The sequence below is a fragment of the Mirounga angustirostris genome, unplaced genomic scaffold (assembly GCF_029215605.1).
Source record: "Mirounga angustirostris isolate CCGP_5_RB_7025 unplaced genomic scaffold, mMirAng1.0.hap1 SCAF_8, whole genome shotgun sequence".
Taxonomy (NCBI): Eukaryota; Metazoa; Chordata; class Mammalia; order Carnivora; family Phocidae; genus Mirounga; species Mirounga angustirostris.
In genome coordinates, this window is record NW_026991716.1 from 51,766,979 (window position 1) to 51,784,451 (window position 17,473).

The following is a 17,473-nucleotide window of genomic DNA, read 5'->3' on the forward strand; positions in this document are numbered from 1 at the left end:
CTTACACAATTCACAGCGCTCACCATAGTACCTACCCTCCCCAATGTCCATCACCCAGCCACCCCATCCCTCCCACCCGCTTCCACTCCAGCAACCCTCAGTTTGTTTCCTGAGATTAAGAGTCTCTTATGGTTTGTCTCCCTCTCCAGTTTCGTCTTATTTCATTTTTCCCTCCCTTCCCCTATGATCCTCTGTCTTGTTTCTCAAATTCCTTGTATCAGTGAGATCATATGATACTTGTCTTTCTCTGATTGACTTATTTTGCTTAGCAAAATACCCTCTAGCTCCAACCACATAGTTGCAAATGGCAAGATTCAGGGGTTTTGATGGCTGCATAATATTCCATTGTATATATACACCACATCTTCTTTATCCATTCATCTGTTGATGGACATCTAGGCCCTTTCCATAGTTTGGCTATTGTGGACATTGCTGCTATAAACATTGGGGTGCATGTACCCTGAAGGGTGATTTATTATAGAAATTCAAGAGTCCAGTGTTGGAAAAATCCATTATTATATTTCATAGGTCTAAAAAGAAAACTCACACAATCATCCCCATTAGCACAGAAAAAGTACTGGGGGAAATTTTTCAGAAAACAATCTGGATCAAAACATTCAGTAAAATAAGAATAGATGAGTCATAGACTGCGTCCCTTCAGGAAAGCAGAAAGCTCATCAGCTCATCAGAATGCTCAGCGGAGAGGATTTAATAAAAGGAATTGGTGAAACAGGTGTTGGAGGGCCGGAAAAGAAAATGAGGAGACTGAGGTTACCTTGAGATAATAAATGCAGCTACCACCTATAAGCTGGGGCTGGGGGCTGGAAGAGGTTAGGTTACAAGAATGTGATAGCTCAAAGGAGAGGCCGCACAAATCACACTGGTCAGGTACTGTTAGTTCCTCAGGAGCTCAGGGGAGGAAAGTGCCTCTAGGTTGAGACTCACACCTCTGCGGAGGGACCACTGCCTGGCTTCTGCTGGTACCTATGAGGGGAAGTGATGAGGCTGGTTCTGACATTATAGAGAAAAACTAGAGACTGAGGTGAGACACCTTTACTGGGGCACCCCTGACAGGAACAGCAAGAGAGAAGTGCTTCTCCCTCCTCCCACCTTCCAGGCTCCCTCTAGTGCCCCCTATTGACAGATCCCAACAGGAATCAGCTGTCAAAGGCATCTGGGAGACAGAGTCTGCAGTCCCAGGCCTCACTGGAGAGGCTATCATATATAAAGGCAAGGTGAAGCTGAGAGAACAGAAAATAAATAAATAACCAGCAGGCGCCTGGGTGGCTCAGTTGTTTAAGCGTCTGCCTTTGGCTCAGGTCATGATCCCTGAGTCCAGAGATCGAGTCCCGCTTCGGGCTCCCTGCTCAGCAGAGAGTCTGCTTCTCCCTCTGCCCTTCACCCCACTTGTGCTCTCTTTCTCTCAAATAAATAAGTAAAATCTTTTACTAAATAAATAACCAACCAGCAGAGATGAAGAGTTCTAAAACACAATAAAATGTTTTTATGTCAACCTGAAACCCAGCTTATGCTTATCAGGGAAATACCAAAGACATTCTCAGTAAAGTCAGGCACCAGAAAAGGATACCTACTCTTATTATTTAACATTTTGCTGGGTGTCCTAGCCAATACAAACATACAAATGAAAGAAATAAAAAATGTACAATAAGACAGGAAGATGTACAATAATCTCTACTTGCAGATGATATGTTTTCGGTTTTGTTTAAGGTTTTATTTTTAAGTAATCTCTAAACCTATGTGGGGCTCCTACTTACAGCCCCGAGATCAAGAGTCACATGCTCTATGGACTGAGCCAACCAGGTGCCCCCAGATGATGTTTTGTATACCTGGAAAACCCAAGAGATTCCACTGAAAAGTACTACAAACTTTAAAATAAGTAAGTTAGCAGATTACAAGGTTAAGATAACAAAACCAGTAGTTTCCATATGTAGAAACTACAAACAGAAGATATAATGAAAAAAAAAGACCCACTTTTAATCACAACCAAAAAGATAAAATCTAGAAATAATCTTAACAAGACGTGGAAGAAATACATGAAAAAGATTTTTCCACAAAAGAAGAGTTTAAAATAGAAAAGCATACCAATTATTAGATAGGAAAACTCGAAATCATAAAGATTCAGTTCTCTTTTAACAAAATTCACACTTAACATGGTCTCAATAAAAATACTAATTTTTAAATTAGAATTAGACAGCGTGATTCTAATAACCATATGAAAGAGGAAAAATAATAGTAGCCAAGCAAAAGAGCACCCAATAAGAGAAGACATATTATGAAGCCTCAGTAATTAAAACAGACCATTATGGAGGGCCACATGATACTATTTATCAAAATTGAAATACATAAACCTTTGACCCCATAATTCTCCTTTTGGGAGTTCATCTTACAGATAACATTTGCACACATGTGAAATGACTACGGTTTTACATTTAAGCATTGTTTGTAATAAAAAATTAGAAAATTCCCGAATGTCACCAATAGTGAGATGGTTAACTAAATTATATTTTGTATCCAACGAGATACTAGGCACCTATAAAAAGTAGAGTACCCTCTATAGAAAGCTCTCCAAGTTATATTAAGTGAATAAAACAAGATGCAGAACAGTGTATATAGTATGTTGTTATGCATATCAAGAAGGAGAAATATAAAATATATTTTTATTTCCTTGTAAAAAGAAAAATAATAATGAAAGGATTCACAAGAAACTAAGAACAGTGGTTACTTAAGATTTCCTTAAATATAAGGAATAAGAATGGCATAAAGAATTCTCCCTGATATATTTTATAGGTTTTAATTTCTGAATCATGTGAATGTTTACCTATGCAAAAACTAAACTAAAATTAAAATAAATAGGCAATAACAGCAAATACTGCCTAACTAAATCTTTTAATTTCTACAGAGAAGAGATACCAGCATACATAAAGTTTTTCCTGTTACCTTCTTCCACTCCCCCAATCCCATTACTAAAATCTCATGTGCAGAGTCAAAAAAAACAAACAAACAATAACAAACCCAATTTACCCTTTGATTCTATGCACAAGTATAGTGACTCTCAGGAAAATGCAGGTATAGCCAAAGAAGAGGGAAAAAAGGGAAACATAAACACTAACTTCAATGAATGACAAATTTCTTATCAGATCATACATCACTGTATGATAAAGGAAAGAGAGAGAGTTCTACAAAGGTAAGGGTAGGTCTTACTCAACTTGATTTTATTCCATTTAAGCCTCTGACAGAAGGGCCTCTCTCAGTCAGTTGGGTTCACTCTTCTAGTAAGACTAAGCCCTTCAGAATCAATGGCCCAGAGTAAGGGGCGTTCCAGGCTCGGTGGTTCCTGTGTAGATGAGGAAAACAGGGAAGGAAAGTGGTGATATTCTGTAGAAACTCTGGCCCCATCTTGCAAATCTCAATACCAAGCCCAGGGGCCTATGTCATAGCCTGGTTTTGCAGGGCCCTGACTTTGGGATCTATTAAAGTAGTTGCAGCAGAGGTATTAGATTCTGGCTGCTAGAAGGATTTAAAGCAACAGTTAGCAACAGTGAAGAGGCAGCTTGAAGGAAACCCAGGCATATCTTCCTTGCCTTTTACAGGTGGCCCCTCCTCTGTACCAAATGTTTTCATGAAAGCACAAAGGAAATAAAATGTGCAGAAGTCACATGAGAGACTTAGGTTTCAGTCCCAGAAATCAAAATATAAGATAAAAAATCCTTAGTTATAAAAAAATTAACACTAAATCTTAAAAATCCTTAATTATAGCTCCCGTTTTTGTACACAGTCTCAGAAGACAGAGTTCCAGACTTCCATACATGTTCCTTGCTTTTGCTTTCTTTCCATATGTAACGAAAAGACTATAGATGGGCTTAAAATCAGTGAGCATCCATTTGAGGGTAAGAATCGACTCTTGACTCATGTGATGATTTTTTATATCTTTGCCTGAAGTTCATTAGCTGTATGAGACCTAATTTCCTTATCACCATCATTAGTAGTCATTGTCCCAATGTTCGTTCATTTGTACAAAAAGATACAAAAAAGGCAAAAAAAATCCAAATAATTGCAAATGCTGAACAAGGACAATAATGTTGCTAAAACTGGTTACAGGCAAGCAGCCCTCAAAATATTCCTTTGTCCTGATTGAATGACATAATCTAAAATCCTGGCATGAAAACCTGTTTAGAGATGGCATTAATATACTATATGAAAGGGAAGGTTATACATACAGTCCAGTCAGAAATCTGCACAGGCAAAGCAAGCCCTTCTATTGTGGAATTCAAATTTCAGACACTTCCTGCTATTTCCTTGTCAGTCTTTTATAACCTGGAATGAATTAAGTTGAAGTGATTATCCTCTAACTATATCTATCTGCATTCTTCAGTATGGAAATGACATCCTGATGGGAGATGAGGGTAGAAGTTTGGGGAAGAAAGGCAAAAGGGATTTTAGAAGCTGAGGGGAATTTAAGGGTAGGGCAGGCCTAGGAAATACCCTGAAGAAAGTGTTCTGGGAAGCCAAGAAACCGGCATGACACAGTGGGAGCAGAAGAATGGGAAAGAGGGAAGAGGGAAAACAGCAGAACCAAATTTCAACTACTCTGCGTTTTCTCAAATATGCCCTATCGATTCCAATTATTTTACCCACTTAAGCCCATTCATCCATTCATCAAATATTTATCAAACATCAAATATTCAACAAATAGTAAGGAACCATTCTGTGCCACATCCCACACAAGGCTATGGAGAAAAGATAGAAATTGCAGCTGAATCTTGAACCACATGGGTTTGAACTGCACAGGTCCACTTACACAAATATATTTTTTTAAGATTTTATTTATTTATTTGAGAGAGAGAGTACACGCAAGCAGGGGGGGGGTGGTAGAGGGAGAAGGAGAAGCAGATTCCCCACTGAGCAGGGAGCCCCATGCAGGACTGGATCCCAGGACCCTGAGATCATGATCTGAGCCGAAGGCAGACACTTAACTGACTGAACCACCCAGGTGCCCCACAAAGATTTTTTTTTAAGTTTTTATTTAAATTCCAGTTAGTTAACATACAGTGTAATATTAGTTTCAGGTGTACAATATAGTGATTCAACACTTCCATACAACACCCGGTGTTCATCACAACACTTCTTAATCTCCATCACCTATTTAACCCAACCCCCCACCACCCCTCTAGTGACCATCAGTTTGTTCTCTATAGTTAAGAGTCTGGGTTTGTTTTGTTTGTTTGTTTGTTTGTTTGTTTTTAGAGAGGGAGGGGGTGAAGAGGCAGAGGAACAGAGAAAATCTTAAGCAGGCTCCACGCCCAGCATGGAGCCCAACGAGGAGCTCAGTCTCACGACCCTGAAATCATGACCTGAGCCCAAATCAAGAGTTGGACACTTAACCAAATGAGCCACCCAGGAGGCCCCAAGGGTCTCTTTCTTGATTTGCTTCCCTCCCTTTTTTCCCTTTGCTTGTTTTGTTTCTTAAATTCTACATATGATTAAAATCATATGGTATTTGTCTTTCTCTGACTTATTACTCTCTAGCTCCATCTATGTTGTTGCAAATGGCAAGATTTCATTCTTTTTTATGACTAAGTAATATTCGTGTGTGTGTGTGTGTGTGTGTGTATACACACCACATCTTCTGTATCCATCCATCAATTAATGGACACTTGAGCTCTTTCCATAATTTGGCTATTATAGATAAAGCTACTATAAACATTGGGATGCATGTATCCCTTTGAATTAGTATTTTTATATGCTTTGGGTAAACACCTAGCAGTTCAACTGCTGGATCATGGGGTAGTTCTACTATTTATTGAGGAACCTCCATACTGTTTTCCAGAGTGGCTGCACCAATTTGCATTCCTACCAACATTGCAAGAGGGTTCCCCTTTCTCCACATCTTTGCCATCACCTGTTTTCTTGTGTTGTTGATTTTAGCCATTCTGACAGGTCACACAGATTTTTTTTTTGATAAATACTGTACTGTAAATGTATTTTATCTTCCTTGAATTTTTTTCTTTCTTTTTTCAAGTAGGCAAAACTTTTATTAACCTTGTTTCAAACTTTATTCCCAGGCTTCTTCAGCTTAATTAGCTGCAAAGAATAACTTGTATATAAGCAAAAACTGAAAAGAGCTGCAGTGTCCAAGGGCCTTGGGCTTAAAAATATTAGAGATCTAGATTTTACCAGATCCATGAACAAAATTTTTAAAAGCAGTCATAATAGAAAATAGCAGCTCCCAGTAGCTTCTCTAAGTTTTATCTTCTTCAGAAGTAGACTCAATTCAGTTTGCTTCATCCTTGGAAGCTTCATCAAAATTCTCCACAAGATCTGAATCTTCATCATCCTCCTCCTCTCCAGTAGCAAGTGTTGCTTTTCTGTCCACAAATTGTGTGGGCAGAGATTCAGCCAGTCTCCTTCAACTAGTGAGACTGTCTGCACCAAGTTGGTTTAAGATACTGGGTAACATTTCTGTCAGCTGCTTTGTCTCAGCATGGTCTGTAATGGTGAAAGTGTTCACCCCCAGGGATGCCTGAACTTTAGGTTAAAATGGATCACTGTTCTTGGTTTGTGAACATATTCATTTCTTCGATACCAGAGATACTGTTTACCCCCAACTTCTTTAAGGAGAACTGAAGTTTTTGATCATCTGCTGTAGCTGTTCTATGAACCATCTTCTTTTGGTGAGCAGTTCCTTTCCCACCCATGCGCACTTGTGCTTGCAGTTTGGCAAGTTTCTCCTAGTTCATAATAGTTGCTTTCATCTTGTTTGAGTGGAAATGGGGGACTAGGGTTGATGCTCAGGGGGTCTCAGACAGACCTGCTGAGATTAGGTGCACACGTGTGGGGATGCAAGATGGTAGCTAGAGGGAGGCCAGAAGTTCTTCCTTGAATTTTCTTATTAACATTTTCTTTTCTGTAGCTTCTGTTACTGTAAGGATACAGTATGTAATACATATAACATAAAAAATATTAATCCACTATTTATGTTCTCAGTAAGGCTTCCAGTCAACAGTAGGCTATTAGTAGTTAAGTTTTGGGGGAAGTCAAAATTATGCATGCATTTTCAACTGGGGGGGTGGTCAGTGCCCCTAACCGCTGCCATTGTTCAAGGGTCAACTGTACATAGTATCTGCCTTGGGAAGACGGATGTGTAAATCCCCATATCTGGTGCCCTCATCCAGTCCCAGAGAGGAAAATGTTTGAGAGGATTAAGGGAGGATTGTGAGATAAAGGAAGGAAAGAAGAGATGTTTAATCTTTGTTTTTAAGTATGAGTAGGAGTTTGCCACACATACACAAAAAAAGAGTAGAGGAATTCCAGCACTAGCAGTAATAGGAAAACACAGGGGGGCACAGTGAACATTGAACAACTAGGCCTTGTTTGAGTTTAGGTAATGTATGGGTTAGAGGTAGGGTGGAGCCAAGACTGAGGAAGGGTATACTAATTCTGTAAGCAATGCCATTAAGCAAAAGGAGTGGAAGATCAGATCTGATTATGTATAGCTAACTCTGCCAACAATACAATAAAAGGTAAACTGCAAGCCAAAGCCAAGGAGACTGGATAACAGACTATTTTAAGAGCCAGTTCCTATACTGTCTCTGGCTTATGAGCTTTATATTTCTCACCATTATGTTTTATTTCATTAGAGACTACTCTTCTTTTGTGCTATTGCCCTCACCAAGTGACTATACAATTTATCCCCCAAACAGGTGCATTTTTAAGAGTGAATGGGAGCACTAATCAGACAGGATGTTAAAACAATAGGCATAAACTCAAACTCTGCCCTGGGAAAGAAGGTGATAAAATCTTTCCATCACTGGGGGTTATTAGCATAACCCATATTTTGATCCTAGAAAAATGACAACTCTTGACTTCCCATTTAGTTTTTGTTTTTTTAAATTACTTTTTGGTATGCTCTGAGTTTACAAATTCTAGCACGCTGGTGGTAAATGGTTCATCCCGGCAGGGGTCCAGTTTACTAATTTGTTGATCAACAGCCCACCAGTGCATTTCACTGTGGCATATATATAGGCTCCATTATCAAAATGAAAAGATCATCCTTTTTGTGACTGTCCTGGGTTGGCTGCCCTCTGCAACTGAGATGCCTCCAGGCTGGCCCTTCCAACTTCAGTTAACATGTACTCAGGAAACATAAATTAATTTGAATATTAATCTTAAAAGGCATAATTAGGGGGCGCCTGGGTGGCTCAGTTGGTTAAGCGACTGCCTTCGGCTCAAGTCATGATCCTGGAGTCCCGGGATCGAGTCCCGCATCGGGCTCCCTGCTCGGCGGGGAGCCTGCTTCTCCCTCTGACCCTCCCCCCTCTCATGTACTCTCTCTCTCTCTCATTCTCGCTCTCTCAAATAAATAAATCTTTAAAAAAAAAAAAAGGCATAATTAGGAAACTATATTTTCTTATAGAAAAAATATTATATTCCAAAGCCAAATATTGATATCCACTAAGAGATTTTCCTACTGTTTCTTTGAACAATGTAGATAACAAAGAGTTATCTAAATATATCTAAAAATATTTTTTTTTTTTTTTAGTTTTCTGGATTACTCCCATACACGCTCCGTATCAGTTGGCAGTATCTCTCTGTTTTTCTAAGCTACACACACTAGTTCAGCTTTAATTAAAAGGCCTGTTGCCATAGTTTCTCAGAGAACAGCTCAAGGCATGTTTGAGTCCATTATTTTCTTGAGGTTTCTAGAGAAATTATAATGTAGCAGTAGCCAGCCAAAATTTCCTAATTTTACCTCCCATCCAGTACAGCATATGATTCAGACATATAGCTAGATATTCTAAATATCTTAAGGGAATCTTAACAACTAGGAATGTTATTTAAAATGCGGCCTTTGGTTTCTTCTGTTCTGCCACATCCGTAACGTAACCAGCAAACTGCAGCTTCGTCAAAGAGCAGACCAAGAGGGAAGTCAGCCCCTCAGTCTGCATCTGACTGCATCTGTGGAAAACACCAGCACATTTTTCTTTCTAATAATAATGGAGAAAATGCACTGTATTTACAAGTTATAATAATCATATTTTTTCATATTTTCTAATAACTCAGAAATGTAAATTCCAATATTGAAAAAGGAGCTCTCAGAAAATAGATTAAATACTGGAAATTCACTTTTTTAAGAATTTCAAAAATTAAAAAGTGGAGCTCAGAGATCTTTATTGCTGAAAGCTAAAACTTGAATCCCACCCTGCTTTCAGATGGCAATTCTCTCTAAGTCCCAGAAAGCAAGCTCCAAGGTTACTATGAGCTTTCAAGGTCAAAGAATGTGAATTAACATTGATCCCTATGAACCTTAGAAAAGGCAAATGCCAGTGCAGCTTGTTCTGACTTGGCCTCACTTTTCTGCTGCTAGGGAGCTATAAGCATGGACCGTGCAGGTAAAAGGACCAGAGCTGGAATTTCAGTTCTGGGAACAACCTCTGTCTGACCTTGGGAAGTGATGATTAAATGAGATAGAACATAGGTGAAGACAGGAATGCTCAAAAAATGGCAGCTATTATTATTTCCCCATAACTAGGTCATCTCCAGGGTAGGATATGGGACAGGATGAGATCTCACTATTTCCAGAAGAGCCTAAAATCACCCTGCTTCCTTTGAATATCAATTTAAGAGCTCATATAAACTACTTGATTACTGATCTTTTTCAACTCAAGTATTATGCAAATCATTTGACTTCCTCATTCTCTATCACTAACCTTCCTTTTCTTGTTTTTTTTCTATACAAGACGAAGAGAGTCTATAAAGTATTTGAAAGATAGTAGGGCCATATTTCCAATCAGGAGAATAGAGAAATCAAAGATTCCCTATGCATGTTAGATTTGTAGGTATCTGCTAATGAAAAAATGCATGGTGAATGAATGAGGTCTCCATTCTGTCATAGCTATGTGTTCCTTTATCTTTCAATCAATAGGTTTGTGTATTTTAAAAATCACATATATTATTTTCACTGATTCTCAAAACATCCTGTAAGAAGATAGAATAGGTATTGCTATTTCTGGTTTATCAAAGGAGAAAGTGAGCCTCAGCAATATTAAGTGACTTATCCAAGTTAAGCTAAAGAACAGGACTTGACTTCAGGTCTTTTAACAACTAAGTCAGGATTATTTCCACTCTACCCCTTGACCTCTCATGCAGCCCTATCACTGCAGCAGGGTAAAGGCAAGCTGAGAAACACTGACCCAGGGAGTTTTTGTGGCCCCACATATTCCCTGAAGATGTACTTCTTCGCTATTAGACAAACTTGGAGCACATCAACCTCTATGCTGCAGTAAAAGATCTGAGCTAGAATTTCCAGTTTGGGACTACGGATTGGGAAGGACTTTACGAGTTACTGTTTCTCCAAGTATTACCGGTCATAATAGAAAGTTATCTACAGGGGCGCCTGGGTGGCTCAGTCGTTAAGCATCTGCCTTCAGCTCAGGTCATGATCCCAAGGTCCTGGGATCGAGCCCCGCATCGGGCTCCTTGCTCAGCCAAGAGCCTACTTCTCCCTCTCCCACTACCCCCGCTTGTGTTCCCTCTCTCGCTGTGTCTCTCTCTGTCAAATAAATAAAATCTTTAAAAAAAATAAAAATAAAAAATAAATAAATAAATAAATAAAAAACCTTAAATACATTCCTGTGGGGGTGCCTGGGTGGCTCAGCCGTTAAGCGTCTGCCTTCGGCTCGGGTCATGGTCCCGGGGTCCTGGGATCGAGCCCCGCATCGGGCTCCCTGCTCAGTGGGAAGCCTGCTTCTCCCTCTCCCACTCCCGCTGCTTGTATTCCCTCTCTAGCTGTCTCTCTCTGTCAAATAAATAAATAAAATCTTTAAAAAAATAAATAAAAAAAAAGAAAGTTATCTACAACATCTCTCACCTAAACCATAGTGAGAACTAAAGCTCAACTTGCCCTGCCAAAGGCATTACCCAGCACAAATTTTCACCTGGTAGAGATTTTCAAAAATGATGCCAATCCTAACTAGACAAGGATATCTGGGCATCTTACTGCAGGATTTTTTTTCAATTTTATTTTATTATGTTATGTTAATCACCATACATTACATCATTAGTTTTTGATGTAGTGTTCCATGATTCATTGTTTGCATATAACACCCAGTTACTGCAGGATTTCTTAACTGGGGTTTATCTCTGCATTAAGAGGGCCTCCTCTGCACTTGAAAGTATGTGTAAATGCATATGTCTATGTATCCCTAATATTTCTAGAGAGATAGACCATAGATTTCATCAGATTCTCACGTCTCCCAAAGGCTGAGATCCCATAGGAGGACTTCAGAACAGTAGAAACAGACCTCATTATTATAAATTAATTTTTAAACTTTTTATTTTTTTTTTTTTTTTTTTTTTTTTTTTTTTTTTTTTAAAGATTTTATTTATTTATTTGAGAGAGAGCGAATGAGAGACAGAGAGCACGAGAGGGAAGAGGGTCAGAGGGAGAAGCAGACCCCTCGCTGAGCAGGGAGCCCGATGTGGGACTCGATCCCGGGACTCCAGGATCATGACCTGAGCCGAAGGCAGTTGCTTAACCAACTGAGCCACCCAGGCGCCCCAATTTTTAAACTTTTTAAAGTTTCTATTTGCATTGCAATTTTCTCTTATACTGCATCACTTTTAAAAAGCTAGACAATTTCCATAGCACATACCCTTCTATGGTGTTGTGAATTGTGTAAGACTGTTGAATCACAGACCTGTACCTCTGAAACAAATAATACATTATATGTTTAAAAAAAAAAAAGAAGATAGTAGGAAAGGAAAAATGAAGGGGGGGAAATCGGAGGGGGAGACGAACTATGAGAGACTATGGACTCTGAGAAACAAACTGAGGGTTCTAGAGGGGAGGAGGGGGGGAATGGGTTAGCCTGATGATGGGTATTAAAGAGGGCACGTTCTGCATGGAGCACTGGGTGTTATACGCAAACAATGAATCATGGAACACTACATCAAAAACTAATGATGTAATGTATGGTGATTAACATAACATAATAACGGGCGCCTGGGTGGCTCAGATGGTTGGGCATCTGCCTTCGGCTCAGGTCATGATCCCAGGGTCCTGGGATCAAGTCCCACATCAGGCTCCCTGCTCCTTGGGAGCCTGCTTCTCCCTCTGCCTCTCTCTCTCACTTTCTCTCTCTCTGTGTCTCTTATGAATAAATAAATAAAATCTTTAAAAAAAAAACCCCTAACATAATAAAATAAAATTTTTTTAAAAAAAAAGCTAGACAATTTCACCAAATCTTCCCAAATATATTTGGAATTCCTTTGGGACGGCGCTATGGCAGCTTTTAAAAAGAGGCAGTCACACTCTTTATCAGTCTGAAATGCTTGAAAATGCCTGCTTCCCCTCCATGCAGCTCACTGCAGAGTAGGTAGTGGCAGGAATTTACTTATTTAATGTTTGTTAATGATTCTCTAGAGTTGTTCAGTTAGTTATTTAAAGCTTGTTAATGGTCTACTGCCTAATTCTTTTTTTTTTTTTTTTTTTTTTTTTTTTTTTTTTTTTTTTTTTTCTACTGCCTAATTCTTAACGTGAGAGTTCTTTTCTCTTTGTAAATAACATCGGTAACAGGATAAAATGTATACTGTTTCCTCCAAAATCTGTAGGTAGTTCTTTAATCCCAGTCTACTTAGTTTTCAGAAATTAGAAGGAAATCCAGAATATCCATCAAACTGGACAATAATGAGATTGATCAGAAAAGAAAAGAAATCTTTTCCAAATGAAAACATATTAAAGTTAGGTTACTAAAAGTATAATGATGAAATAAATGGAATCTTCAATGTTACATGAGTTATATGTAGCAATACACATCTCTACCAGCATCATCTGAGATGGCAAAATGCTACAAGATTTTTCAAAACATAAATAAATAAAAAGAGAAAAGCAACGGGCTTAAGGTGGAGGGAGGATAGACTACTTAAAAACAGATCATGGTGGGCCGCTTAGATGGCTCAGCTGGTTGAGCATCCAACTCTTGGTTTCAGCTCACATCATGATATCATTGGTTATGGGATCAAGCCCCGAGTTGGACTCTGCACTCAACAGGGAGTCTGCTTGAAGATTCTCTCCCTCTCCCCCTCCCCCCTTAACGTAAATAAATAAAATCTCAAAAAAAAAATAAGAACTGATCATGGTTCTGGGTACAGTAAAGTAGAATAAGCATATGTCTCCCACTGAACACAACTATACAACTGAACAGAATGCACTGCGCCACGAGCTGTCTGAAGACTCTGAGAAGCAACTAGTAGAAAGGGGCTTGAAGTAAAAAGGCCAGATTTTGAAGCACCATCAAAACGATCGTGCACTTGCCATTTTTGGTCTCCAGTATCCCCCAGACTAAATGTAACACAGCATCACAGTCTGAAACCCAGGGCTGGGTACTGAGCCTCAGACAGAGAGAACTCCAAGAGGAGGCCCCTTATTCAGACTTGAGGAGTGAGAAAGGGAGTACAGAAATCCCCCATTTTTTTTTCTGAGTTCTCCTGAGCTCCAGCCCTTCAAGAAATCCCACAGGCAGTGACATTAAAAGTCCCAACAGTATAGGAACCAAAACTCTTAGGAAGGAAACCTTCCTCTCTGATCCCAGGAGAGTGGGGTCAGCTCTCACCACTGTAATATATTCTCTCTGTCTTCCTGCCACCTAGCCCTGGATGCAAGCATAGTCATCTTGTGCAGCGGAACAAGATAAGGAAAGCCCCAACTTTCAGCCTAGACATAAGGAGAAAGAAATCTGAAAGTACTATTAAGCCAACAAATTAAATAATTTAGATGAAATGAACAAATTCCCAGAAAGATACAAATTATCAAACTGACTCAAGAAGAAATAGAAAATCGAATAGGCATATAAAAAGTAAAGAAATTGAATACTTAAATTTTAAATTGGTAACTTAAAATATTCCCTCAAAGAAAACACCAGCCTCATATGGCTCCATTGATGAACTCTATTAATATTTTAAAAAATACCAATAATGCATATACTCATAAAATAAAGAAAAACTCAAAATGGATCATAGATTACATGTAAGAACCAGAACTATAAAATTTCTAGGAAAAAAAAAAAAACAGAAAATTTTCATGACACTGGGTGAGGCAGAGTTCTTAGGCATGATACCATAAAGGGAAACAATTGATACCTTAGACTTAATGAAAAATTTAAAATCTTACACTTAAAAAGATACTATTAAGTGGGACTCCTGCGTGGCTTAGTTGGTTAAGCATCTGCCTTCGGCTCAGGACATGATCCCAGGGTCCTGGGATGGAGCCCCGCATCGGGCTCCTTGCTCAGCAGAGAGCCTGCTTCTCCCTCTGCCTGCAGCTCCCCCGTTTGTGCGCACCCTCTCTCTCTCTCTCCCTCTTCTGTCAAATAAATAAGTAAAATCTTTAAAAAAAAAAAAAAAGATACTATTAAGTAAATGAAGAGACAAACCACAGACCATAAGTAAACATACACAAATCCTATGTCTGTTAAAGGCCTTGTATCCAGAATATATAAAGAACTCTTACAGCAAGAAGACACAAAACCCAGTTTAAAAATGGGCAAAGACCAGCCCTGCTATGAGTCCATCCTGCGTGGCTATTCTCTAGAACAGTAGTCATTTATTTCTGTCCACCTTCTCTCCCGCCTTTGTGTGCCACCACCCCATGGAAGATTCAGTGGACATGGACATGAGCCCCATGAAGCCCCAGAACTATCTTTTCAGGTGTGAACTAAAAGCCAACAAAGATTGTCACTTTAAGTTGGATAATGATGAAAATGAACACCAGTTATCTTTAAGAATGGTCAGTTTAGGGACTAGTGCAAAAGATGAATTGTACAATCATATACCTGATAAGGACTTATAATCCAAAATATATGAAGAACTCAAACAACTCAAGAGAATAAAAAACCCAATTAAAAAATGGGCAGATCTGGGGTGCCTGGTTGCTCAACTGGTGGAGCATGTAATTCTTGGTCTCAGGGTTGGGAGTTCGAGCCCCATGTTGGGTGTAGAGATTACTTAAAAATAAAATATTTTAAAAAGAAAAACAGGGGCGCCTGGGTGGCTCAGTTGGTTAAGCGACTGCCTTCGGCTCAGGTCATGATCCTGGAGTCCCTGGATCGAGTCCTGCATCGGGCTCCCTGCTCAGTGAGGAGTCTGCTTCTCCCTCTGACCCTCCCCCCTCTCATGTACTCTCTCTCATTCTCGCTCTCTCAAATAAATAAATAAATCTTTAAAAAAAAAAAAAGAAAAACAGGCAGATCTGAATAGACAGTTTTCTTGTACCTATGATCTCACTTATATGTGGAATCTATAACAAACCAAAACAAAAAACTGAACTCACAGGTACAGAGAACAGATTGTGGTTGCCAGAGGAGGAGGAGTGGAGGATAAGTAAAAGGGATGAAGAGGTCAAAAGGAAAAAACCTACAGTTATAAATAAGTCTAGGGGATGTAATGTACAACAGGGTGATTAGAGTTAATAATACTCTACTGCATATTTGAAAGTTGCTCTGAGAATAAATCTTTTAAAGATTTTATTTATTTATTTGACAGAGAGAGAGAGAGCACAAGCAGGGGAAGCGGCAGGCAGAGGGAGAGGGAGAAGCAGGCTCCCCACAGGGAGCCTGATGTAGGGCTCAATCCCAGGGTCACAGGATCATGACCTGAGCCAAAGGCAGACCCTTAACTGACTGAGCCACCCAGGCGCCTCAACTCTGAGAATAAATCTCAATCATAAGAAAAAAAATTTGTACCTATGTGTGGTGATAGATGTTAATTAGACTTATTACGGTGATCATTTCTCAATATATATAATTATTGAATCATTATGTTGCACACCTGAAACTAATATGCTGTATGTCAATTATCTCTCAATTTAAAAAATAAATGAAGTCATTAATCTGTTCTCCTATATAATTTATTTGAGAATGCTATATAAATGTTTGATTCTTATATGTGAGGCCACATATAACCCAGTGTTCATTAATTTTATTAAATCCCATAGCCTTTTACCTTTTTATTGGTATGTTTGCTTCTTTTATATGCATGTGATAATAAATATATCTGAGCTTCAGTCTAAAAAAAAGATGGATTGTACACTGTTGAAGCAGAGGCAATGAATTATGAAGGCAGCCCAATTAAAGTGACACTGGCAACTTTGAAAATATCTGTACAGTCAATGATTTCCCTTAGGGGCTTTCAAATAACACCACCTGTGGTCTTACAGTTGAAGTGTGATTCAGGGCTGTGCATATTAGTGGACAGCATTTAGTAGCTGTGTAAGAAGATGCAGAATCAGAAGATGAAGAGGAGGAGGATGTGAAATTCCTAAGTATATCTGGAAAGCGATCTGCCCCTGGAAGTGGTAGTGAAGTTCCACAGAAAAAAGTAAAACTTATTGTTGATGAAGATGATGATATGATGATGATGATGATGACGATTTTGATGATGAGAGAGCTAAAGGGAAAAACTCAATAAAGATATCTATATGAGATATTCCAGCCAAAAGTGCACAAAAATCAAACCAGAATGGTAAAGACTCAAGACCATTAACACTATGATCAAAAGGTCAAGAATTCTTCAAAAAACAAGAAAAAAAAACCTTAAATCACAGAAAGGACCTAGCTCCACAGAATACAGTAAAGCAAAATGCAAACAGAGAAAAAGGTGGTTATCTTCCCTAAGTGGAAGCCAAGGTCATCAGTTATGTGAAGAATTGTTCTGGATGACTGACCAGGTGGCTTATTCAAGATCTCTGGCAGTGGAGAGGTCTTTGTAAAAATCTAAACAGTTTGTTAAAATTCTCCCATCTTATTTCATTGCTGTAAAAGTTTCTACCTGGCTGTCCTTTTTACAAGGCAAAGTAAAAACTTTCCCTACTGTGTCTAATAAATGTAGTCCAGGTTCCATTGCCAAGATTGTGTTGTTCAAAATGCCTGTTTGATTTTTAGAGATGGAACCCCACCCTTTGCTTGGTTTTAAGTATGTATTCAATGTTACAATAGGATATAGTAGTAGTGGTGGTCAGACAAATGGAAATGGTGAGAGAAAAAAATATACATGTGAAATAAACTCAGTATTCTCATAAAACAATAAAAATTAAAATGGCCAAAAATTTGAACCATTTGAACATGAAAAGATGTTCAAAATCATGAGGCATTAGAGAAATGCAAATTAAAATTACAGAATACCACTTCAGACCCACGAGAATGGTTATAATTAAAAAGACAGAGAATAACAAGTACTGCCAAAGACATGAAGAAACTAGAACCCTCACAAATTGCTGGTGAGAATATTAAATTGTACGGCCACTTTGGAAAACAGTTTGACAATTTCTTTAAAAATTAAACATAAACTTATCACATAAGCAAGTAATTCTACTCCTAGGTATCTAACCAAGATAAATGAAAACATATGTCCGTACAAAGACTTTATGCAAATATTCATAGCAGCATTTTTGTAACAGCTA

General features: G+C 38.7%; 1 pseudogene; it reads left to right on the forward strand.

The window, feature by feature from the left end:
- The first annotated feature begins 14,665 nt into the window (after positions 1-14,665).
- LOC123837828 (nucleophosmin-like) lies at positions 14,666-16,832 on the forward strand (annotated as a pseudogene).
- The last annotated feature ends 641 nt before the right edge of the window (positions 16,833-17,473 follow it).